This window comes from Perissodus microlepis, chromosome 14 (genome assembly GCF_051167445.1).
Source record: "Perissodus microlepis isolate ML-2025 ecotype Zambia chromosome 14, ASM5116744v1, whole genome shotgun sequence".
NCBI lineage: Eukaryota > Metazoa > Chordata > Actinopteri > Cichliformes > Cichlidae > Perissodus > Perissodus microlepis.
Genome location: NC_140474.1, coordinates 37,338,783 through 37,365,326, shown reverse-complemented (window position 1 = coordinate 37,365,326; position 26,544 = coordinate 37,338,783). Strand labels below are relative to the sequence as shown.

Below are 26,544 nucleotides of genomic sequence, written 5' to 3'. Positions count from 1 at the left end.
TGAGTTCCCAGTCGTCTACTGAAAGCATTAACGTCTCGGTCACACAGGCATAGAGATTGGTTGCCATCAGATACTAGGGAAAAACGAGTATTTCCTAACCTGTTGCTAAGCCCCTGTAACACAGACTGGTAACCACTGATTACAGAGTGCTGAAACAAAAACTCCATGCACTTCCTTTGGTTGCTGGCAGATTGCAGCAATTGTCCACAGACTTGAAAGACGGTGAGCGGTCTCCAAACACTTGTAAGCTGCTTGCTAAGAAACTGCGATATTGTAGAGTGCAACGCAAACCAGAAACTGACTGTTCACCTTCAAAGTAAAAGTTGTGCCGTGTGCTAAAACCAGCTTGTTTCTAAAGGTGCCACTTTTACAAAGCAGACAATTTGGCAATTTCCACGCAAACTATAGGAAACACCTATAATCTGCTAATGACCAAAGCAATCACAAGGAGGTCTTTGCAACCTACTTGGCCCAGCAGCCTTCACCAGCCAGTTGGGAAAAAAAACATTTCTGTTGGTTGCCAGGGGTTAAACCACTGGTCTGTAGGCCAAAGTCACTGAGACCTACGACTCAACTAACAAGAAAAACATCAACGGGCAATGTCAAACGCAATGCCTGCTGCCTGGGTCTGCATACTGTTTCAGCTTGTTCAGGCAAATTTATTTAATAGTGTAAAATGTCATCAGCACTATGACCTGGCTTAGGGCGGCTTTGGCAGAGTGCCCGTGAACATCCACACAGAAAGCATTTATTCTTCTGGGTTTTCCTCCGCATACATTAGTTGCACATCCATCCATTAGTGTTTCCCTTGATGGCTGCAGCAACACTTTCCTTGTCGACCAATAGAGGCTACTTCAAACTATAATGGCATGAAAATAAATCTTTCCACCGGGTCTGTTTAACGGTCACGAACATGAAACTTTCATGAACAAACGATTACATCAGGGAAGTGAAAACCAATATTGCTGACAGCTGCGCATCCATCAGTGGTTTTGGACTTTACAGACATGTTTTCTCGGGTCTTTTTGGGTCGCATTAGAGTTTCTGTTTTCAGTTGCATTGTGTAAATCAGCATTGGCGAGTGACCGCTCTACATCCAGAACTTGTTTGCAGCAAGCCTTGCTCTGAGGCTACTGTCGAGGGTTTCCAGGATGTTTGCTTGCCTTGGATTCTTGGCACAACTACAGAAAAGTGTGTAAGAGAAATCTTTGGGTTATATTCTGCACACTCGCTGTGACAATGATGTCCACATACCGTGTTTTTCCATTTGATTCTCTGTGAAAATTGGCTGGCCTTTTCCTGACATGAATGATAAAAACTACTCGGTGTCAGGAGGCAACAGAGAACTTTGCTGCGAACACCAGCTCTCCTTTTTTCTCCATTAGACAACGTTTAGTTTGAATGTCACGCCACTCTTCGATTTGGGTTAAAGGCCAGAAATGAAGTTTTTTCTCACCTAACATTGCTAAACTTGCTTCGGAGCTGCCCCTTGAAGTGACAGCACTAATAATAAGAGTGCCACAAAGCAGTGGCCATTATACATATTAAAGCAGATAGAATGAGGACAAGACGCAGTACAAATCCTGTATATTCAGGATCAAAACAGAAACAGTCTTTTTTTTTTTCCCATCACAGCTAAAAATAATGCTCAGTCCATTATTGAACCAAGTATAACAGGAAACAAACAATCCTTTTAAGCCCATGTAGAACCACTCGTCTATTTTATATTTCAAGAGAGCTAAATGAACTTTGCTGACTTTGCATTCTTTAAGAAAGCATCGAGTGGAGGTCAGCAGTGGCATGCTTTCTCTGTTCCCCTTTCCCTTTAAAGACAATGACCTGACCAGCAGGGCAGCTTGGCTGGAGATGAGAAAGTAGTTATTTCCAGCAGCCTCCTCATTTATTTGTGTACGTGTTTTAAGAGACCCAAAGCAGCAAGCCGAATGCCTGGGTACCATGCTGATAAAGCAAGAAGGGTACTTTGCACTTTACGCAGGGCCCCTCGGTGACTACAGAGGAAGTATGGGGCTGGGGGGCACTCGGACAGGGGGATAAGGGCTCTAAGCCAGACGGATACACTCGGGTGGATAACATGTCTTTAATGCTACTGATGGACTGCCCAACTGGCGCCCTGGATAGCTGGCAACACGCCCAGCGTTCTTCCACTGGCTGAGCTGCTGTATAGCTTGGATGACTGTTGGGAGACAGAAAGGGAAAGTCAGGGGTGACAGACAGGCAGACCGCAGACAGAGGCCAAAGGCAAAGACAGACTGCAGACGAGGGGAATCGATGACAAACGGGGTGGAGGCCACTGATTCGCACAGAGGTTATTGCTCATATGTGAGTATTCAGCTCACACAAAAGTATATCTCGTGTCAGGTATGTTTTAGATCGATGCAACGCAGCAGTCGGTGTGCCAATATACCTTTAGATATATCTCTCATATACGTGTACAGGTGGGAGTTCTATCCAACCAAACCTCTGATGATGTGCGACAGAGCAGGCTGGCTGATAAAATATACAGAAGAGTCAAAATAAAGGTCAAAATCATCAGGATACTGTATCTACATGTAAAGGTGAAGTTTTTGATCAGCGACATGGTCTCTGATGATTAGCCATTCCACATGACTTCATACCCTTCTAGCCACTGAACTGCCCAATGCAAAGCTCTGTTGACTGTCCTCAGTTGCTGCACATCTGTAAGCCACTTTTCAATGCACCTTAGCATCAGAGAAGCTTGAACCCGTTCCTGGAAAGAAGGACATCTGGAATACCCTATTTACTGCTGCTACAATGGATACTAATGGTATTTTTACATGGAAGCATCTTCCACCGCCCAATCCACCCTTTTCCCCACCCGACTTTATCACAGCAGCAAACAAACTCCATGCTCCTGATTTCCATTAAAGATCCTGCACAAAACCAGCCTGTTAGAAGAGGCTAAAGGAAGCTACACGATCACTCAGCTGCCAGGGCTCGCACTTAATGTGCTCAGTCGGCCTTGAGCTGCAGTCTGAAATAACAAATCGGAGAAAAATTGGAGGGAAAATATAGGTTTCAGGGCTTTGAATGCCATGTGTCAATTGCCTCGGCTCGAGTGAAACAAGAACCAGCAAGGCTTACTGCGACAATGTCAAACATTTCAGCTTTCAGCAAAAATATGAGTTTGTTATGGTCCAGCACTTATCTTAGTGCAGACTGGTCTCTGCTTCTGCTTAACAGCCAGCATCACAGTACTACTGACAGTACTGACGTACTACTGGACAGAGTGAACAGCTGAAGTAAATCAGCATATCATGACGCACACTCCATTTTTATATAGCATGGGGAATTTTTTCATGATTAACTACCCATTCCTTAATTTTCCCTAAACCACTTATTTATAGAGAAACTGACCTTAAAATGATCACCGAGCAATTTGAATGCATGTAGATATTTAACACATTTCACAATCTGATCATTTTCACTGTCAAAAGGCTTCTGCTGCATTCAAAGGTCTGAATTTGTTCCATTTTTGTATATTTACATATTGCCAATATTAAGCACATATTTTTTCTGCTGCTGTGGAAAGCCGGGAGTTCACTGTTCTCGACGGCTCTAGTGACCCTTGACCTCCCGGCTAGCTATCGAGCGGGTGGGTAACAGACGTCTCTGAAAACGTCGGAGCGCTTTTACAAATATGTGGTGTCTTAATAAACCGAGCAGATATTTGAAGTTCACACAGCTACACCCTCGCCTGAAAATATCTTAAAAGTTTATTTTGTGACCCAGAAAGATTAATAAAAGTAATATTAAAACCAAGTAGCTGCCGCCACTGTTGCAAACTGAGCTGGGCCGCGCTATGAATTCTGGGATAGGTTGGGCCACAAAGGATACACCCGACCCATCCTTCAAATCTGGGGAAATGAAGGACGCATTTGTGAGCCACATTTGGAGGAGTCTTCGAATTTGGACCGTCCTCGTGACGTAATCGGCCTCCATGCAGCCTCCAAAGGATGCGGCCTCTGAATTTGGACACAGCTTCGATACCGGACGCTGCTTCTTCTTCGGGGTTTAACGGCAGCTGGCATCCTTGTACATGCAGTGCTGCCATCTTCTGTTTCAGTCCGTTATTACACTCTTAAATCCTACTACTTATTCCTGCGCCTTTCAGGATCTTACAAAGCCTCAAACGACACGTCGACTATTAAATTAGTCGACGATTTTGATAGTCGACGTAATGGTGACAGCCCTATTATACATACATAGCTTTTGTATGTCTACTTCAGTACTTGTGCGTGGTGAAAGCTAGTAGCTACTACTAAAGCCACTGGATGTAACTTCTACATATGATTAGTAAGACTGAAAACCTGATGCCAAAGAATACTACAACCTTTAAAAAAGTTCCTTTGAATTTTTTAAAATGAGGTCTAAGTGTTCTGCTAGTCTACAATAACCATGCACAGTGACTTGAGGGTGTAGATACTGTCTGCTCAGCAGTCTTTAGCTTCCCTAACAAATCTGATGTTATTTTCCTCTTATAGAAAAACCGCTGCACGCCGTGTCTTTAACATATTCTGGTTTCAGCTTCCACAACGATGAACCACAGGCCAGAAGGTTCAAAGACCCTTAGACAGCCTATTTCACATTAGTTTAGTGCAGCGTAAGTGCTGTTGGTGGTATTTTATAGTGGGGTTTTTTTCACTCAAGCACTGATTAGTTATTATGGTGAAATATATTTCAGGTGAGATTGAAGTAATGACAGGAAGAGATTCTTAGTTTGTGGTTTTGGCGGTTCCCTTCACGGGCGGGACCACACTCCAATAACTCCCGTCTCTCCAGAATGTAAACAGGGCATGTTTAGGAATGAATACCTGCTGCTCCACATGCCAACACGCAGCTTCCGTTGAAATTATTTGCTTATGACCGTCCAATCGGCAGGAAACTTTATTTAAATTGGGAAGAATAAATATACTACATACAGTCAGCTCTAACAGGATGGACTGTTTATAGTTGGAGGGCTCTTAAGGAAGTCAAGCTGTGTTTAGATTAGAAGACGTTTCGACTGCACAGTTATTTAATAAATAAACAACGGCGGTTCAGGGTCTTTAATTCTGTTTTGTGTTTGCTTCAACATCCTTTAAGTGGTCTGGTTAAGCATTTACCATATATTATAATAAACTCCTATCCCAGTATAGATCAGGCACTTGTTTGTATTTGTGTCAAACTGCAGTTTCATCTTAGGTAAAGCAGTGCAGTTCTTTTTTATTTCTTACTAAAAAACAAACCACAAACAAGAGTCATGTTAAAATGATGATATCTTTATAATTTTATTAGATATTTCAATATTTCATTTGTGTGCATCTGGAGAAAAACTGAATGTGATGAAACAGTGGTCAGATGGCTAACGGTGAGGGAATCTTGCAATGTTAAGACAACAACACAGCACATATTGAAAAGGTGTGACACTGTAGGAAAACAGATGCATCAAATTGCTAATTAGCTCTATCGTCACAGGGTTTAAAACGCAGATGGCATGCTAAATATTAACTTAAAGTTTGCAATTACTTTGTGGAAAAGATATGCATATAAGCTCCAGTCACAGGTGGAGTACTCGTGAACACCACCAAATGCTAGACTGTACTGTCTGGTTGGGGAAGTCACTGCCCCTTGCTAATTCTCTCTCTGATACTGTAAGCAACTTAGGTGTTTTCCTGGACAGTTCTTTTAAGCTTGATAAACAAGTGTCCTCCACAGAAAAATCTAGTTTTTACCAACTAAGTCAAATCTCTAAGGCTAAGCCTTACATACCACGCAAGGATCTTGAAAAACGTATCCATGCCTTTGTTACTCCTAGATTAGACTACTGCAACCCCCGTTACTTCAGCCTCCAATCTGTCCTTCTTCATAGACTGCAGCTCGTTCAAAAGGCTGCGGCACGCCTCTTAACTGGAACTGGAAGGTTTGATTCTATCACTCCACTTCTTGCCAACCTACATTGACTTCCCATCAAACACTGTATTGTTTTTAACATTTTATTGCTTACTTTTAAAATCATAAACAATATTGCGCCTAGCTACCTTATTGCACTCCTCAGCCTGTATACCCCTAGGAGAACGCTAAAATCATCGGACCAATTCCTCTTGGTGCAACCTAGGTCCCAGTGGGCGATCGTGGCTCAATAGTTGGCAGATCGTCTTGTAATCGGAAGGTTGCCGGTTCGAGCCCCGGCTCGGACAGTCTTGGTCACCCGTTGCCTACTGGTGGTGGTCAGAGGGCCCGGTGGCGCCAGTGTCCAGCAGCCTCGCCTCTGTCAGAGTGCCCCAGGGTGGCTGTGGCTACAATGTAGCTGCCATCACCAGTGTGTGGATGGGTGGATGACTGGATGTGTAAAGCGCTTTGGGGTCCTTAGGGACTAGTAAAGCGCTATACAAATACAGGCCATTTACCAGCTGAAGACCAGAGGTGGCTGTGCCTTTGCTTTAGCCGCACCCAACCTCTGGAACAACCTTCCAGCCGCTATTCGTGCATCTGAATCTATCCAATCTTTTCAGTCGCGACTGAAAACGTATTTATTTAACCCAGCATTTTCGGGTAGTTAGTGTTTGCACTTTGCAACTGCACCTCTATGTAATTTTGATTTATATTATTGTACCGCTGGAATAACCTTCCAGTTGATATTTATCTGTATGAATTTATTTAATTCTTAAATTATGTTCTGATACTTATTTATTTAACTTACATTCCTGGTTAATTAGTGCCTTCCACCTGTCAGTGTATTTTGTACTTTGCTATATGTAATTTAATTTTAATTTATTGTATTATTGAGAAGCACTTTGGTTTTTAAATGTGCTATATAAATAAAGTTGTATTGTATTGTATTTGTTTCTGCAAAACTTTGCTTTTATTTATCACTGGTGAAAAATAAAAGCTACATTTTAGCTCAGGAGGTGGCACCATATTGGAGATGTCCGACAATCACTCCGCCCTCCTTCACCTGCCCTCCACCCTCTGCAAACGTGTGAAAACAGAGCCTTTACACATAGAAGCATTATAAAAAAAAGTTTGACTTTGAAAAAACGTCCATGACGACCACATTTGGACTATAAATAGCCGGATAGTACCAGGATGTCCTACCGACAACAACGCTAGACGTCAAAAAAAAAAAAAGTCGCCTGGCGCCTTCAGTGGTTTTGTGCAAAAATAGGAGACGTCACTCCGGAGTCACTTCGCGTAGCAGGAGATGCAAACTGGATTGGTTTTGGTGTTTGGACGCATCGTTTCATTGCCTAAAGAAAGACTTGAAATATTTTTGCATTATTTCTTTTCATTGAAAAACTACAAGAACACGACCACTGACAAATATGCAACAGCTGGAATTCTGTTCCTTCTAAAAGTCGGGCTCGTTTCTCCCGAACCGAGCCTTGCAGGGTGCAGACGCTAACAATCACCATTAACTACGGTGGTAATGTTAGGGTTATGCTTGAATTTGAAAGCTGCCTTACTCCTACAAGGAGGCCTTGGAGGAAGAGGACAAATGGGTCCCCCGAGTTTGATAAACACACTGTATACTGGAAGGATCCCAGCTGGCTCTGCACTGCCATGTTTTCATCAGCATATGCTAACTGCAGGCAGCAGAGTGACAGCCCACTAGCAGATTGCAATGCTTACTATTTATTGGAAGACTCACATGGGCTTAATGGAATAAATGGGGCCGGGACCTATTGTTGCCATTGTTACTGCCGGGGTTACGGCATGTAGCCGGGACCAGTGTCTGCTGGTCGGTCGGTGCAGCTGAGAGGCAGTCCCAGAGCCACGGGAGTGGCCCAGCCCAGATGGTCGTCCTATACAGCCCGGAGACTCAATACCTTTCCTTCCCCCTCCCTCACAGACCAGATGGAGACCATTACAGTGGCCTGAAAGGCCTCAGAGAGAAGGACTGAGTGAAAGTGCGAGGAAGAGGTGGGGTCGGTGGCGATGGGGTGTCTCGGCTTTCCAAAAATCTCTAATTACCGCAATTGTTGAAATCTTTTCAGCCTGCTTTTTTCTTGCTTTTCTGATACAAAATGCTCCTTCCCAACATGCACTGCAAGCCCTCCTGAGAATTCCTATAAAAGGCCAGACTGACTCACATAAGACAGAGAGAAATAGGAGAAACTAGAAAAGGAAAGCAGAGGAGAAAAAAGCACATTAAAGATATGCAAATCTGACTGTCTGGGGTGAGGAGTATTAACCAGCGTTAGTAGGATAGCTGCCTCTATTTTTAGTGTTTGCCTGTGTGTGTGTGTGTGTGTGTGTGTGTGTCTGCTGAGGTGTGTGATGACTTCCTTAAGCCCGGGCTTTCATGTTCGAGTAAGACAGTCTGGGCGTCGAGATATGTCGGCAGAAATATTCTGCCTAATTGAGACGCTTCACAAATGAAGCTGTCAAACGGAGGCTTCAAACAGAATACACAGCAGCAGTTAAAAGAGAATTTCTAGGACAGCAGCGTGAAAGAGTGTCTCTTTCTCTCTACAGAAGTACAGTGCATTAAATGATTACAGGTTGGCTTCGGGACAATCAGAGTTGCCAAAGATTTTTTAAAAAGCCTTTGATGGGAGTCAAAAATAGCAGCAATGCCAATCATATCTTCAGAAAGTCAAAATAAATAAGTCAACGGGAGGGACACGTCCGTCTCATTTAGTTTGTACCGCCGTCTGAAATTACCCAAGGCCGACGCAAAGCCACCCGACTCAGACATGCAGCGTACTCACGTGTCTGCACATACGGACAATATGGTTCCAAAACTGCTCCCCTCTCCGCCCACTCTCCTCCCCATACAAAGGATCCTCGCTAGTTCAGTCAATGGCGGGCAGCAAGCTGCCTTTGGGCACAACAATCACCAGCAGTTTGAGAGCTTACTACAGGAAGAGTCTTAGAACTGCTACAAATTCACAGAAAAGAATTCAACCGATGAAAATATTCCAATCTATCCCAGCTGTCATTGGTCCCGAGGCTGGCTACCCTGAACAGGATACCGCTCCATCACAGGACTTGTGCACTTACTAGCTTTACTGGATTACTTCAACATTCTCAGTATACTGTCACTCGACATAAAGCCTGACTGGTTTAAAACTGATGTCAATACTGATATTTCATGATGTAAAAGTCCAATATTCGTATATTAAATTTGTTTTTTCAGATACACGACACATAAACACACGTCCCATTTGCTATCATTAGCCTACATTAGCTAACATTTGCTACAGGTACGTGTAGTTGTTAATTCACTTTTGTTTTTACTTTATAATTTTGTTTACTTTACTTTATAATCTGTACAACCCTGTTTGGATCAGCGGGTCGTTGGGTTTATCACAATTGCAGAGTGTCCTCTGGTCGACACACTAAGCAACATTAATAATACTACTACTACTACTAATAATAATAATAGTAATAACATTGATGAAGGTGTTTCTCCAGTCTCTTCTTTACAGCTTAATTTTCATTTATCAGCTGTTATAAACGCCAACACTGACGTTTAAATCAGTTAGTCTCTAATTCCTCATAGAAATCAGTGGCATCACTTATTTTATACGTCTACACAGACCCACAAACATCCATATAAAGAATTTTATAAATGAAGATTTAATTATGCAATAAAATATGAAACATTCTTTTATAATTATATTAATTAATTCTATTTAGTGATATCTACTTATTAAGACATTAACAAAGTAATTTATTATTACTCAATACACTATTAGTCTATAAATAAACAGTTCAACTTGAAAAACTTCATAAAAACTTTATTTAAAAAAAATTCAACTTCAAAATTAAAAATCACATCTTCTAAATACTTTTTTAAAATTGCAATTTAAAAAGAGAAATAAGTAAATGGATCCAAAAATCGAATCAGGAATACAAATTTGGTTTTCTGGAATTTAAACTGCAGATTCCGTACTTCCTTTCTGTTCCTTTCTGTGACTCTTGTAGTCCTCGGAGAAAAATGAGAGTTTGCCACAGATTGCTTTTTCACTGGTTAGAGACCCAGGATGGCCCCGGGATTGATCTATGCTGCTGTTTGCTCCATTAACTTCGCCCTGCTACAGAGTTTAAAGATGTTTGTGCTGAACTGAACAATTTGCCTTAAATCCTTCAAGTGTGCACTAGTGGAGTCATCGTAACCACCTGCAGAGGGTAAAGTGCTAACTTGGCTAATGCTGCCATCACTGCATGGTGGCTGCTGAAAACACTCGTGTAGGTAAAGTTACTTTATGATCCTTCAGAGTTTAAAAGAATTGATGCAGAGTGATCGCCGAGACTAGAGACGACACGACTGAGACGACACTACGCATTTATTTTAACTAACATCTGGGTTCCTGTAATACCGACGGCAATAACATCAGGTTACTATGACAGTCCGTATCATGGTAACAAGCTCTATGACCTCACTACTGAAGCATACACCATTTGACTCAAGAGAGTCCAATACACACTCAGTGCATAAATGTTTATACACTGTGGTTTGAACAACTTCATATTGGGAATATGACATATATGTTACAGAAATATACCTCCTGCACAGGTGATTCCATCAGTCACTTAAACTGGCACCAGTAAGCACAAATACATGTAGGCAGAATGAATAACTTGGGCTTCATTTTCGAGATCTGCAGGTCGTTTAGGCAATGACTAAGTATACTCTGGTTCATGTCATCCTGCCATACGTCCAATTAATGTCGTTATCAAAGCTGAAATGTGCCATTTGGTGCAAGAGCACATTTCTCCACAACTCTTCAGGTAAATGGTAAACAGACTGGTTCTTATATAGTGCTTTTCTACTCTTCTGAGCACTCAAAGCGCTTTACACAACTTGTGCATTCACCCAAGCACATTTTTCTAGGTGCTTTCTAAGTAACATTCACACACACATACTCTGATGGATGCATCGGAGAGCAATTTGGGGTTAATATCTTGTCCAAGGATATTTGGCATGCAGACCAGGAGAAGCCAGGAATCGAACCACCAACCTTCTGATCAATAGATGACCTGCTCTACCACCTGAGCTACAGCCACAAGTGAAGAATGCCAAGCTAGGATGACTGAGGTTACTCCATCAAGGAAGTTGCACACGCTGCTGAAATCCATTCTTTTCTATTGATTGTGCTGCGCAAGCAAGGCGCAAGTGTGTTGGCGAGGAGCACTTACACAACTGGGTTGAACTTTGACTCCTGCGTGGTGTGACATACATTCGTGCGATTCGTTTTAAAGAGGGCCGAGGTGCAGGCAAGAAGCTGTGTGCATGCATGCACATGCCCACAGTGTTTTATGCAAAAATGGCAACCACAGCAAGGAAGAATAAATTTAATAGGAATCTAATAATGACGCTTAAATACATTGATGGGAAAACAAGCTATAATTAAGTTTTGTCAGTAAGCACAGTGACAGCAAGCTTTCCAACATGTGACATCCCAAACTGTAACCTTTTCCTGACTGCCACTGCCGATATTTTGGTTTGCAGACCTTATTCCAACAGCACTGATCAAATTCAGAACTTGTGTTGTTTTAAAGTGGAAACAGACTTTGTGTGATATGTTTGCTTCAGCTTTTTTTCAGATGGTGCATTAGGAGCGTTTAGTGGCACATCTTAGACTTGGACGGGTCTAATGAAGATGAATTTGTTTAGAGGAAGATGCAGTGGAACAACAATTTTAGTTTTCCTGCAAACTTTGAAAGAGTTTTATTGCACTTAAGCACTGTCTCATTTTGTTGCCCTGCTTGCCACTTTTTGCAGAACTGCAGACCAATTTCAAAAGAAGCCTTGTGCTTGGCGGTGCACAGCGCATGGAAAGTGGATCAGTAAAACAATATGCAAGTGTCTGCTCTGAAACTTTCATCATGAACTTGTGCTTGTGTTTGTCAGTGGAGTCATTGTTTGGACAAGAGGAGCCGAGCCCTGAGAACAGCAGGCTACTGAGGGCCTGCCGCAGAGTGTGATACCAATGGCTGCGGATAGCATATGGCAATGGAACTAGATACAACCCAAACAAACACAGCACAGAGGGATGGGCATGCACAGACGATGGAATTACATAGGCTGCGTATTCCAGGCGAGTGCGTGGTTTTGAGTGTACGGATGTGCAGCTCAGCATATGTGCTGTACGCTCTTCAGCTCCAGGTGTCGGTATTTTAGAAACGCTGAAAAGATGTCGCTGTCGGGTTCGGCACGCAGGGAAACGTTACAGCAGCTGTTCTAGCGAGGACAAATTCCAATACAGTGTCACCTCCACGGAGCAAACAGTGTATGTGGGAGGGGACAGGTAAAATATTAATGAGAGCTCTTTTAGTAGACGAATGGGCCCGTGGCTGGTGACACTTCTTGGCATCACATTCCTAATGCGCACTCAGTAAAGGTGCGGAGATGTAATAATGGACGAGCAGCGCAGTCATTTTTATTCATCTGTTTTGCTGCAACAGCGTGAAAATGAGACATCTGTGAGTCACGGCAGATGGCACAGCAGTACAGTTTAACCAAGCTAGCATAGCTTAATACACACAAACACAGGGTGACATCACATGAAACCAGGATTTTACAACATCTCTGATTAAACCGCTGTGATTGGTCAGTTACAATGATGATGTCGCAGGAACCCAAACATACCAATTTCACATACTGGGAGTCTTGTTGGCGATACCACCAACTCACACCAGTGGTGGAGTTTGCATGGTTTTTCAAAAAGCAAGCACATAGATGCTCCACACATAGATGAGTTTTTTCTTATTTCGGGAAGTAGGCAGATTTTCATGCCAATGGCATAAAAAACTGAAAAAATGACAACAGCACTGCTGCTTGAACTGGATCGTATCCAACTAAACTGATGCCAGGAGCTAAATCAAGTCCAAGCAAAATATGGAATCTAATTACTGGTGGCTTCTTTCTGTTGTTCAAGAGACGGTCTGTATTTTTATCTTCCTGCGACCCTTTCTTCATGCATCTCTGAATATCGGCGTATAAACAGAAAGAAAAAAACAAGTGCAGCTGTGCTAAGGAGCTGTCAGGAGAAGGATTAGCATTAGCTGGAGCAGAAGTCTACTAGGTGGTAGCCAGAGGAAAGGAAGGCGAGCGGGGTCTGACGAAAGGCAGGAGGCCCAAAGTCAGCCAGGCCTGGGGCGAAAGCTGCGCTCCACGGGGATGTAAAAACACTGGAGTGAAGCTCAGGCTTTGCTTAATAAACATTGAGCAAGAAAAGGCACACATGTGTTCAGCACACACGAAAATACATGCAGAGCACAGTGTTTGGAGGAGACGCTGCAGCCACGGGCCCGATGTACAAAAGAATCCTTTGTTCTATTACAGCAACACACACACACACAGCACACGCACAAAACACACGAGCGCTTCACGTACACCAGACATTGCAGAACGCTGCAGGTCGAAGGCCGTTGGGGACTGGAAGTCAGAAAGTTGCATCCATCTCAGACTGTGTGCTGCCTCGCTGGAGCACATACATCTTCTTTTTTGTGTTTGTGTGTGCGCTGTGGGATAAAAACTGCCTGCTGTGTACGCACTGGTTTACAACACGCTCTTGCAGGAGGTGCATACAGACTCGAACCCGTCAGTTCAGGTCAAGGTAATGTATTTAAAAGATGTCAGTGTGACATCACCTACTGGTTTTGGACGCAGCATTTTAACAACTAACTTACCCAAGTTATCCGAGCCTGACATCCAGAATCTTTGCTTCAGTTTTGGTGAGTGAACCCTGCTATTCTGTTACTCTCTTATTCAGTACTTAGTAGTAAGGTTATGGGCTGGCTGTACCACACAGCAGGCCCTATTCGTTTTAATGTAACTCAATGAAAAATCATCTGTGGCACACCAAAAGCAAACACGGAGGGGAGGGTCGCTTCACTCAGTGCAAATAGTGGAGCTAAAGTCTAAGCAGCTACATGTGCCAACATTATGGAGATACTTCCCCGACTGCAGCTTCTGTTTGGATAAATGATTACAAAATAGGAAAAAAACATCATCAGTCATACGGGTGGTGTAAAGGGGAAAACTGTCCATGGAGACTGGGGGTTTTAGCATTTCCAGGCATTTATTTAAGCAAGATCACTATCAAGTCAGCATCCATGGGTCACTGAATGCTAATATGTTGGTCAGTTTACTTCCCAATACAGGAAGTGGATGCTGTGTAGTAAGCTTCAAACTGGTTTCACCTTTTAAATACCTCTTAAACAACCACGCAAACAAAGCTGCTCAGTACTCACTCACTTAGCTAATTGTCTCCATCAGGACTATCGTGGGTGTGCTGAAGCTACAGCTAATCATGAGCATCAAATACGTTTTGTCCCAAACAATCAGTACGAGTAGCCTACTCCCTCCACCTGACACCAAAGTCAGGTGACACAGAGGCTGTAACAGCATGTGTGAGCAACAAAAGGACTCAAACGGTTGACCCACATGCGCTCCACAGTGGAACCACACCATTTGATTGGTGAGGGATCTTTGTTGTAGGTCAAAGTTCAAAATGATGCAGGGCAATATGGCAAAGAATCTTATCACAGTAATGTTATTCACAGCAGGACATACCGAAATTTATCCCAATATAAAATAAATCAGTATTTCTGCCAAGCTTAAAGGTTCCTATCTGCGGCCCCTCAGTTACTGTTAATACTGGGATTATCCTGGGAAGTTTTTATATTTAAGAAAACTTCCAACTTTTATCTACATGTGAAATGACACACGTGAAATTTGACTTTTCAAAAGCTTAATTCTGAGTTTGTACGTTCAGTGCGTAGTCACAAACGTCTGATGGGGAGATTCCTACGGTGCATTCCCGAATAAGTCAAAAGTCAGAAATTCTAATTTTGCAGTTGGAACAAGATTTCCAGTCGGTTGATGCAAACAGTGCAGAATGTAGGTGGAGCAGCAGCACGTGTTAATGTTTGGGTTTCTACATATTGGTATGAGAAATGTGAGCAGGATAAAAATGAAAACAAAAAATGTTGACAGTGTGACTGACCATGAACATGTCAGGTTTGTTTATTTTTGTACTGAGGATCTATTCAAAATCTTTTTGCTTGTGCGATTGTTTCCCAACAACATTTTTTTCAATATAAAAAGAGAAGAAAGAAAGAAATAGTGTGCGGGTAGTTTCTGATATCTTATTTTGTATTAACAGATCGTATTTCTTTGGAACTGATCAAAGAATTTAGGTTTCCTGTTCGACTCTGTTCTTCTCTAACACTTGACACTTCTGCCTAGTCAGAATTAAGATTTGACTTTTGTCATATATACCCATGTTACACCGTTCCAAAAAATAGTAATGTCAAAGTATCTTACTGTATATTTTACAGCTTTGTACTGTCTTTCTAGAATATCATTAAATTTACATAAGTAGACTGTGATTTTACATGTCAAAGGTAAAATAACATAACATCACTGTAAATATAGTAAAACACAATTTACTTGTTTTTTAAATATATTTTTTTGTACATATGCATATTTAGATTGTTAAAATTCATTCACAAATGTATCATGATTTCACAAATATCTGTCCGTTATTTGAAAGATTGAACAGTTGAATTCAAATGTAATGCTATGGAAAAGTATATAACATGATTCCTATAAGCTTGTGTTACATCACATAAGTATTATTATCATTGCTATTTCGGGCGATCGTGGCTCAAGAGTTGGCAGTTCGCCTTGTGATCAGAAGGTTGCCGGTTTGAGCCCCAGCTCGGACGCTCTCGGTCGTTGTGTCCGTGGTCAAGACTCTTCACCTAACGCCTACTGGTGATGGTCAGAGGGGCCGATGGTGCGATATAGCAGCCTTGCCTCTGTCAGTCTGTCCCAGGGCATGCAATCCATTATTATTTAAACCAACTGTTAACTGTATATTTCTGTACATTTACGTATTATGATTCATATTGCCACATTCATTGACCTTGTTTATAGGTAATTTCATTGTTTGATCACGTTAAAATGTTCCTAAAAGCACTTGGAAAAGGCAGAATCCCAACAAACTCTATTTTCATTACTGGAAATAACCGTATTTTCCCGAGAAAGTTATTTTCTGTTATTTTACGGTAGTATTTTGGCGCCCCAGCTGCTGGAATATTACCGTTTTTTTAAGATGTTTTTTTTAACAGTGTACTTACCTAAGACAGGTGTTGGTTGTTGCAGTAAATTTAAATTCTAACAGAAGCAAATAATATTTAAACCAACAATAACCTCATATTTTCTCCCTTAGGACTAAAAAGTAAGCTTGACAGAAATAGTGATTTGATTTACATTGTGATGTACACTACCAGCCAGAAGTTTGGACACACCTTCTCATTTAAGGGGTTTTCTTTATATTTACTACTTTCTACAGTGTAGATACAAACTGAAGACATCAAATATATGAAGATATATGGAAGTATGTAGCAATCTGTGCTTTGGTCTGATGGGTCCAAATCTGAGATCTTTGGCTCCACCTGCCGTGTCTTTGTGCAGAAAAGGTGAACGATGGTCTCTACATGCATGGTTCCCACTGTGAAGCATGGAGGAGGAGGTGTGATGGTGTGGGGGGACTTCGCAGGTTTCACAGTTGGTGATTTATTCCAAACTGAAGGCACACTGAACCAGCATGGCCACCACAGCATCCTGCAGCCACATGCCATCCCATCATTTATTTTCCAACAGCACAATGACCCCAAACACACCTCCAGGCTCCACAGCCACCTGACCTAAACCCAGTGGAGATGGTTTGGGATGAGATGGAGCGCAGAGTGAAGGCAAAAGGACCAACAAGTGCTCAGCATCTCTGAACTCCTTCAAGACTGTTGGAAACCATTTCAGGAGACGACCTCATGAAGCTCATGGAGAGAAGGCCAAGAGTGAGCGAAGCAGGAATCAAAGCAGAGGGCGGATATTAGGAAGAATGTAAAATATCAAACATGTTTTGAGTTGTTTCACACTTTTGTGTTTACTACATACTTCCACGTGTGTTCATTCATAGTTTTGATGCCTTCAGTGAGAATCTACAATGCAAAGAGTCATGAAATCAAGAAAAACCATTAAATGAGAAGCTGTGTCCAAACCCTTGACTGGTGCACGTCAATATCAACCAATATGAAAAAAGCTTTCATTTTTTTGTCTGTTGCCCAGCTCTACCCTCCACATAAGTCTGAGAGGGAATTTCAGAGGTATAAAACTAAACAACATTCACTGACACTTTGGACCTTCATGCACATTTTACAAAACTCAAAGCAATGTAATAAAGAGATACAAACAGGAAACATATTCTCGTCCACAGAAATCATCATTAAAAGAAACGATTGTTGGAACTCTGTGACCTTTAGAAACTTTTAACAAATACATGATAAAATTAATTTGGCAGTCTGCCATGAAAGCAGTGTTGTTGACTTGTGATCCTCTGACCCTTCCTTTTACATTTCTGTAAAAACAGGAGAACAATTGGTGTCCAGCACAAAGATAACATTTCTGCTGTACACAACATTCAAAATGAAAGTTCTAATGAACCTTTTAGCCTTTGGAGGCCATTTACTGCTTTATTCATTCCATCAAAACATTGCATTGAGCATAAACAGAGCACATTATAGATTTGTCAAGCATGCCGAGATAGAAACGCTGCACTTTTCTTCATTCATACTGGAAGCAATCGGCGGACCCAACACATATTTGACGTAAAGCGTAAACACGTTCTATGTGAACAGATGGAGAAGTGAAACTGAAGAAGAGGCAGCACTGGGTGAAAGCCCAGACTTAATTTAATAGATGAGATGAAACGACAACGACTCAATGAGTGCTTTTGCTTTTCTGCTTTTCTGGATCAAGAGACAAACTATCCAGTAAATATTTTTGTAATAGGTTCATACACTCATTGGAGTCTAAAAACATGTTTGTTGCAAATGAAATAGGAAAACTTTAACCATGTTAACCCTCTACAGCAGTGGTCCCCAACCCCCGGGCCTCGGACCGGTACCGGTCCGTGAGTCGTTTGGTACCGGGCCGCGAGAGTAGAGGCTCAGGTGTGAAATGTATGGTTTTCAGGGTTTTTATCGGTTTTCAGCGTTATTTTGTCATCGTTTTTATCGTTAACTCGGTTTTCCTGGGTCTTTTCACGTGTGTTATGAATAAATCTTCTTTTTTTCGGTACCGGTACTAGTTTTATTTTGTTGTATTTATCCGCGACACCTTAAAGGCCGGTCCGTGAAAATATTGTCGGGCATAAACCGGTCCGTGGCGCAAAAAAGGTTGGAGACTGCTGGTGTAAAGCAACAAAACTCTGGATTCTGGACTTGTGTCTCTGCTCTAATGCAGATTACCAATGTAATCTAGATTACAAAGGAGCAACCTGCACGGTGACCAAATATTATTGCCAAAGACATGTTGGTGACAGGTGGGCGCCATTTTTTTTTTGTTCAACACTGCACCAATAAAGAGTTAGCTAGTAATTTGTGTGGCAAAGATATTTTGGTTAAAACAGGTTTTTATAGGCAAAATTATAAACACAATTTAAACTAATCATAAGTCACCGGGTATACTCCAAATATGATACACAGCAAGGAACTACCGACCGACGGGTGTTCTCCTGGTCAGCACGCCCATCTTTTATAGAAAGTGTGAAATAAGAAATCATTAGCTAATTAAATTACAAGTCATGTTAATCGCTGTGTAGAAGGCAACCATTACAATTCAGTTTTGAAGATTACATAGTGAGTCAGGAATCAGAATCCTTCATACTAACCAAAGTTTTGTGGGACAGCTCTAAATCACACCTCAGAAGGGGAAACGAGGCTAAACGCTTCAGGTGGGTTCAGATATATTAGCACTTTAAAACAGATTGTGAAAAAGAATCTCATTTACTGAGTAAACGGTAAATAACACGACTGTGTTGGAGGGACATGAGCATGATATATAATTATCTAATAGTATAGCGTTGGTCCAAACCCACAGTAAAACACAGTTTGACGGTGTTTGCTACCATTATTTGGATACCTGCACCAAAATGATTCCACCTCGACCAAAGAGGAGGAGCACCACTCAAACTTCTGATGAACTACTTAAAGACCAACAAAGACCAAGGAGTCACGAAAAAAATCCTTAAATCTAAGAAATGGACGGGTAGCATAGCTGTTTTTACCCAAAGCATTATTTTTTACTACAATTCCCACACACACACACGCGCATGCACATGCACACACATGCACACGCACGCACACGCACCATACACCAAGATACTGTTTGCACACTGCTCAGTCTTTTGCACATTTATAGTGCACTATTGTGTCTGCTCTGTCTTTGTTTTGGGTTTTTGGAATTTTTGCACTTTTCGTCCCGTGTTGACTGTCTGTCGTATGTAGCACCGTGGTGTTGGAGGAACGTTGTCTCGTTTTCCTGTGCACTGTACCATGGCATATGGGTGGAATAAAAATAAAGCCACTTGACTTGCCTTGATTTATATAGTGCTTTATTGTCTGCCTTTGAGAGCATCCTCAGTGTCTCGGCCACACTCTCATTCCGATGGAAGCATCTGGGAAAATTTGGGGTTCGTACCCTGCCTAAGGACACTTTAACCATGCAGGCTGGCAGAATATGGGATCCAACCATCGACCATCTGGTTAGAAGATGGCCCACTTTACATCATGAACCAAAGACACAAAACATACATATGTATGTGTATATATATATATATATATATAAACATATATATGTTTATATATATATATATGTGTGTATATAAAATATACATATATTCAAACAATTTCATCTAGCAACATAAGCAACCCACTGCAACCACAGTGGGTGTGACAGGACTTTAGTAACTGATGTCACAGTGACTGTCAGCAACCTTCAGCAACAATTCACAACTGAGTTTTGCCTAGCAACCATGAGAGCCAAGGGGGAGGAGCCAAGGATTCCTGAATATTTCCCAGACTTGAAACTTTACTGTTAAAAAAAAAAAGTCAGATACATTCTTCTATGCTGCTGCAGTCAGCCATTATTATGGTAGCATCCCAAGTGCAGATGTGAGGGAAGCCTCTGATTATGCAGAAGTATATCTTATGTATGTTCAAGTTAATGAAGTAATGAGTTGTAATGTGTCTACATGTGCACTACCAAAGAAAATATTGTGACTAACAATGTTTCCCCTCTGGAAGTTTGGCCAAAAGAAGTGCAACTCTGCTGTCTTAGACTGGAGCTGATGATGATGATGACAGTCATACAGCACAAAAATATTTCATCTCAGGAAGGAAAAATCAGCTTTTCCAGTTTTTGTTGCTTAGTGGTATGGAAAACACTGAATTCACACAGTTACTTTACATTAAGTATTACTTAGATGACTTCAGACCACGGACTGAGACGGGATCGTCTCAGGAACTGTCCGCATATAATCCCCAAACCCAAATGTAGAATTTCCCTTCAGTGTTTCACTGCTACAACAAAAACGCATTTCATTTTTGAAATTTCACCTTTTTTGATTTAATCTCTACGTGTAAATGACTCGAGCAGACTGAGTGACTTCAAACCGTGTCTGATGGTTCAGACAGGAAATCAATCCATGTTGAGCAGAAGCTGTTTTATTCGATCAATGATTCAGCTGACGAATACTGCACGTCTCCTCTGCTCGCACTCATCAGCACAGAATCCTCTTTTCTCCACAGTTCTGCATGAAAAGTTTGCTTCTTAACTTCTCGTGTTATTAGATTTGACTAGCTCATTTTTCATCTTGACAGCTTCATTAAAGCACCCTGAAAAGACTGAAAATATTTGTGTGTGTGTGTGTGTGTGTGTGTGTGTGTGTGTGTGTGTGTGTGTGTGATCACAAAGTTTCCCTCATATCTGTGCGTCCCCGGCTCTATTTCAAAAGCAGTTTTTACCTTCTTCCCATCTCCCCCTCTTTTAACATCTCCCTCCTTCACACCCATTGTCCCTCATTTCTCCATCATCCATCTGGTCCTTTGTCATTACCCTTCAGTCTTAGTCCTTTTTCAATATTTTATTCCCCCTTTTCTCCAACCTTACCGCTTATTTTTTCCTCCTCCTCCATCACTCTTTGTTTTTTCATCCAAAAGATGAAAAAAAGGAAAACTGTTTGTCTGCTGGATGTCAGTTTGTCTCCAGCCTCTCCAAATCTCTCCCTGCTCTCCCATTGGCTGGCTGGACTATCTGCTGTATTGGTATTGGCTGGTTCCAGCAGGTGAGGCATAGCTGTGCCACTTAATCAATGCCCTGCAGTGGGGGAAGTATGTGCCAGACACAGTGCAGAAGCAGCAGCAGCAGCAGCCATCAGCATTGGCAGCTCTCCACGACGCTGAGCGTGGGGATGGTGTGACCTTCAGACGGCCGGGACCAGTGGGAGAGACACACGTGCACGTGAGCACAAACTGCACTTTTTTCTTGCCAATCATGTTCTGCCCCAAAATGTCTGCAGGCCATGCGTAGCACTCCACCTCTCCTCTGCAGGAGAGAACGTTCAGACTCTCACAAAGGAGCTGTGAGTGTGGCGAGCAGGCATTACTTTGTGAAGGTCAAGAAGAAGCTCAGATAACACATGCACACACAAAATGAGGCCGCAGAGCCTGCAGATGCATGAAAGCGCTCTGAAAAACATGCATTTTAGCAACAAGAAAGACACTCGAGAACAAAACCAAGGACACCTGACCGCCGCTATGAAGTGTTTTTACATTTACAGCTCAGCTCATTTGATCGAGACCAGGAGGGAAAAAATGTCCGGTTCGCTTCTAATTCACGCTGGCACGTTAACTCAGTGATGCACAAAGAGACAATGTTGTCAGTACTTGTAGGCCATAACTACAGGCCTAAAATTTCTCACACATTGCTATGAATTATGACAAACAGGTAGAGATGGAATGAAAATATGGAGCCTCACACAAAAATATTCTGGGGCATATCAATGTCACAGAGATGATACAAACAACAGGCCACAGTCAAATGGATCAAAATTAACTCTCTGCAGTCGCTGCAGCTGCTCCGTTATGTCTAAAATCTCGCAATTGAGTAGTTTTCATCAACCTCATCGTGCATTTGTGGGTGTTACGTGTCCTACCGGAGATTTCCTGTACATTTTCTTTTGCCAGAAATCAGTCTCAGGATCAACCGCTGGACTCTGGAGGATCCACAGCCTGAAAGTGGGATGTCCAGGCCTCAGGACACCATCATGACAGGAAGACTAATGAAAAGAAAGATGCAGTCTTTGTCTTTCCCAAAGATCCTTCAGTAGCCTCACTTCCACATGGATGGTGTTGACAGCCACTCCATGATCCTGGCTCCAGTTGGACTAAACTAACTGAGATGGGTCACTAATGTAAAGATTGCCCAATTTAAAACAGGGCAAAACAAGAGTTTGGTGTGAAAATGAAAGCAAGTCAGTTTTGTTCCGGGTATCTAAATTTCTTTGTCAATCATTAGAACTCAGAATTAGCACATAGATAGCTGGAAGTTACAGGTTAGGTGCTGCGCTCTCCTTCACCAGCATGAAACGCGTTTGCAAATTCAAGATGGCATCCTTTTAAAAATGGTCACTGACCGTAGGAGGATTATATTTTGAGGAAAAGTCAGCCAGACTGGCAGAAGTTGAATACAAACATTTTCCTCCAAAGTAACAGGCGTGTAGTCGTACATGCAGCGACCACATCACCTGTGTGGACTTCTACCTACGGCTGCAGAGCTCAGGAGTTCATCACAGAAACTCTGGAATATAGTTCATCTCAATTTATGCTATTAAAAAACAGACATTAATCACCAAAATCTTATTTACCTTCAGAGTCTCTCAGTCGAGCTTGAAAATGGATTAATGCTATTAAAAAGTTACAAAAAGGTGATGAAATCAGTCTATCATTTCTGATATTACACTATAGCGAGCTAAACTAAAAAGAGTTTCTCAAAGCTCTCATATAACAGAAGGATCCAGTTACTACTGCTAACAAAACCTGAGATTCTCTATAGCTGTAAGTGTCAAAGCCTTCAGCAAACGATGGCTGGACGCCAGCATTTCTACCTGTATTGGTGCATGTTATATCACATTTGGATAAATAGATCTGGTTTCCAGATCATGTAAAAATATTTCATTCTTTTTCCAACTTTACAAATATTCTACATCCTCGGTGAGACGTTTATTACTCACTCTGGGATTGTCTCAGTATAAACTGTAGTCCCCACTACATGGTTTGCAGATTTAAATAGAAATGACCAATAATCCACTCAGTTCGAAGCAATCCAGCCCCACTCTGACCTTGATCTCTGGAGCTGTGATGTGTGATGTAGTATGTGTGATTATAGAGTGGATTAAAGTGAACCAGCTACATGTGGAGCAATATTACTGCAAAGGACTAAACTGCAGGTTTTTTGTGATTGAGAGTATGACTCGGTAGCTGCTAGAGCTCTATGCAGCTGCCACTTGCTCTTCTCCTTATGCAACTCTTGGTAGGACTTAATCTTTTTATGATCCATAGAGCCGCTTTATTTTTAATCCTTTCATATTTACAGTTTAAGTTGCACTGCTGAATGTTAGAAAGAGTGCGTCATCTAGACTGTGGGCTTTGGAATACTGGTGACAACCCAGTTAGATAGCCAGTACGTTTCCAAGGTTAGGATGTGCGGGAATAGTTAAGCTTGTGAGAAAACAATTCCTCTCATCCATGATGAGACATCATGTTACCAACAAACCAAAGGCTGTAAACCTCACGTGTGCTTAATGAGATATGATGTGTCTGTGGACAGCATTAAAACCATGATTCAAGTCAGCTTTATTTACACAGCACCAAATCACAACAACAATCACCTCAAGGTGCTGTGTGCTAGGGCTGGGCCATATCATACCGTTCACAGTGATACCGGTATAATGTTGGGCAATGATAAGAAAATTAAATATCACGATAGAATATGGGTGAAACGCACATGCACAGTGCCTTTGTTTTCATACGCACATGGCGGAAAAAGCATGGCGGCGACAGAGAATGAGAAGGGCGAAAGCGGATCGTTGAATGAAACAGATGAACCAGAACTGGTTTAGCTTTCGTCCATCAGATATACAACAAAGCACTATTTTTGGTAGCGCATGCTAGCGGGCCGTCGTTATTACCGTGTTGTTTGGAAAATACGGCACACTTAAAATCAATCCTTTCATATTTCTGAAAGTCGACAGAGCCCCTTATAATCCCGTGTGCCTTATGTATGAATTCTGGTTGTGTTTACTGACCTCGAAACGATTTTATGTGCACGGCGCTCGAAAATCTGTCAAATGTTTCAGTACGACTTTGCTAAGCTACGAAGCCGCACCGCTTGATGGATTGTCGGAGCATTACGGCTATCGTAGGCGGAGCCTCGCGGAGTGATACGTACTGTGCTTCAACATAATATTACAGTATTGTGTGTGTATAACCTCTTTTTAAGTTTTGTGGATATTATACATGGTTATGCTGAGGATATGTCGGCCAGTTTCCACTGGAAATGCCTTTTGGTTAAACCAGGGGTCGGCAACCTGCGGCTCCAGAGCCGCATGCGGCTCTTTAGTCCTTATAGTGCAGCTCCGCGTGGTTTGGGGAAATAAATTAGAAGTATTTAGCTGAATTGTATTTTATTTATGTTAGTTTGTTTTTAACTTCTAGTTCTAAATTGGAAGATTATTGTGATATTGAAATATAAATATAAAATTATATTCTATTAGTTTTTGATCGCTTAAAATAAGCGTCACACTCGCGGAAGCCGGTGTACCCGCCGAAACGCCATGCATTTATCGAGACTTTCAACCCCAGGTAGGCCCATTTTGGATCTTCGGATCCACATTATGTGAGCAGCTGTTCTCCACTGTGAACTATGTTAAAAACAAACACCGCTCACGCCTCACAGATGACAGCTTACAGTCCTGCGTAAAGATGAAAGTGACTTCGTACAGCCCCGATCTGCAGACGCTGTGCGCAGAGGTTCAGGAGCAGAAGTCCCATTGTAAACATATCACAGCAGACCTGACGATGTTTGCATGAACACGCTTTTCAGCATCTCTTTATTGACCACTTTTCACACATGGCTGCTGCACGCATACAGATGGCTGTAGCTTTTCAGCTCACAGCCCGACACACACCAACAACAACACAACAGCATAGATACCACAGACGTTAAGGCGGCGAGGCGTGATTGCGGGTGCAATCAGGTGCGTCCGCCTCCCCTGCAGCGGCGCTGCAGACCACACCCCGCCACACACCTTAAACTGGTAAAATACATATTTAGGCAGAATTTTGCAAATATCTATTTTTCATTTATTTTAGCAGCATAGTGCTTTTTTTCCAATTATTTTTTAAAAGTCAGGTCAAGGCTCCAAAAGCCCAAAGGCGATATAAGGGTGGCGGCTCACAACAGCTTTTGTTTGCTGGATCATTTTAGTTCAGCTTTCCTTTTGTTATATTTCTTTAAGAGTTCAAAATGTGTTAATTACATAAATAAAATGTAATTTTCTCTGTAGCACTTCATGGATTTCATAAGCAACACACCTTAGTTGTTCACACAAAGCATAAAGGTAAAAAACAATATATACAGTGTTATCTTCATTTTAGATGTCAAAAAGTATTTGCGGCTCCCAGTGTTTTTGTTTGCGTGGAAACCGGCTCCAAATGGCTCTTTGGGTGTTAAAGGTTGTTGACCCCTGGTTTAAACTGTCAGCAATGAATTTGCATTTGCACTGTTAAATTTTTATATAACTTTAATGCACATAAAAAACAGCTGCTTGTTTAAGTGAAAATACATTGATGGGTTTTTTTGCACTAATAAAGTTGTGGAGTTGTAAAGTATTTTGTCTAGTGTTAATTATATCGTCAGTTATATCGTTATCGCAAATTTTCAAATGTATATCGTGATAAATATTTTTGGTCATATAGCCCTGCTCTACGGTGTGCTGTAGGCTAGACCCTACAATAACTGACAACTAGCCAAAAGTCATAGAAGAGCCTGTGGTGCTACTGCTAGTGTTAGTAACACCCTGCTAAGACTTCTGGCGATGTGATGACCAGCATCAAAGTTTGAAGCTGAGCCCAACTCAGGTTAAATATCATCTGTAAAAATATACTGTAGCTTTTGTGTTTGAGAGAAATTTGAATTTCATCAGTAATTAAAATATAATAGGGTGCATCGCATCGGCCCCATGCGGGCTGCGACCGGGAGACCACGTCCTATTGTGGCCAAATTCGGCCACTTCAAACAAAAGGAACAGGTGAAAAGCCGCGGCAGAGAATTAAAAGGAACGGACTTCAGCGTGAACGACCAGTTCCCCAAAGAGATCCTGGAACGACGCAGGGTCCTCTTCCCAATCCGACACGGCTTCATCCAGAAGGGCTCCCACGCTGTCATCGCTGTGGACCGGCTCTGCATGGACGGACAGCTCCACCGCGACCCCGGCATCACTCCGTGGCTGTATTAACTTCACACCAGATAAGAATCCGCTACACCCTTTCCCTGTCCACTCACACTAACTTGCATCAACATCTGTTTAACTTACCAGTATCATATCGCATCTTAAGTGTGATATCATAGCAGAATTAACACCGTCACTCTCCGTCAACGGT

The 26,544-nt window shown here is 42.0% G+C and overlaps 1 long non-coding RNA gene across 1 annotated transcript in view; it reads right to left on the bottom strand.

Annotated features, from left to right (window-relative positions):
• Positions 1-26,544, bottom strand: part of LOC146374380 (uncharacterized) — a 108,333-nt gene that overhangs the window by 37,322 nt on the left and 44,467 nt on the right. The gene's annotated exons all lie outside the window — the stretch shown is intronic.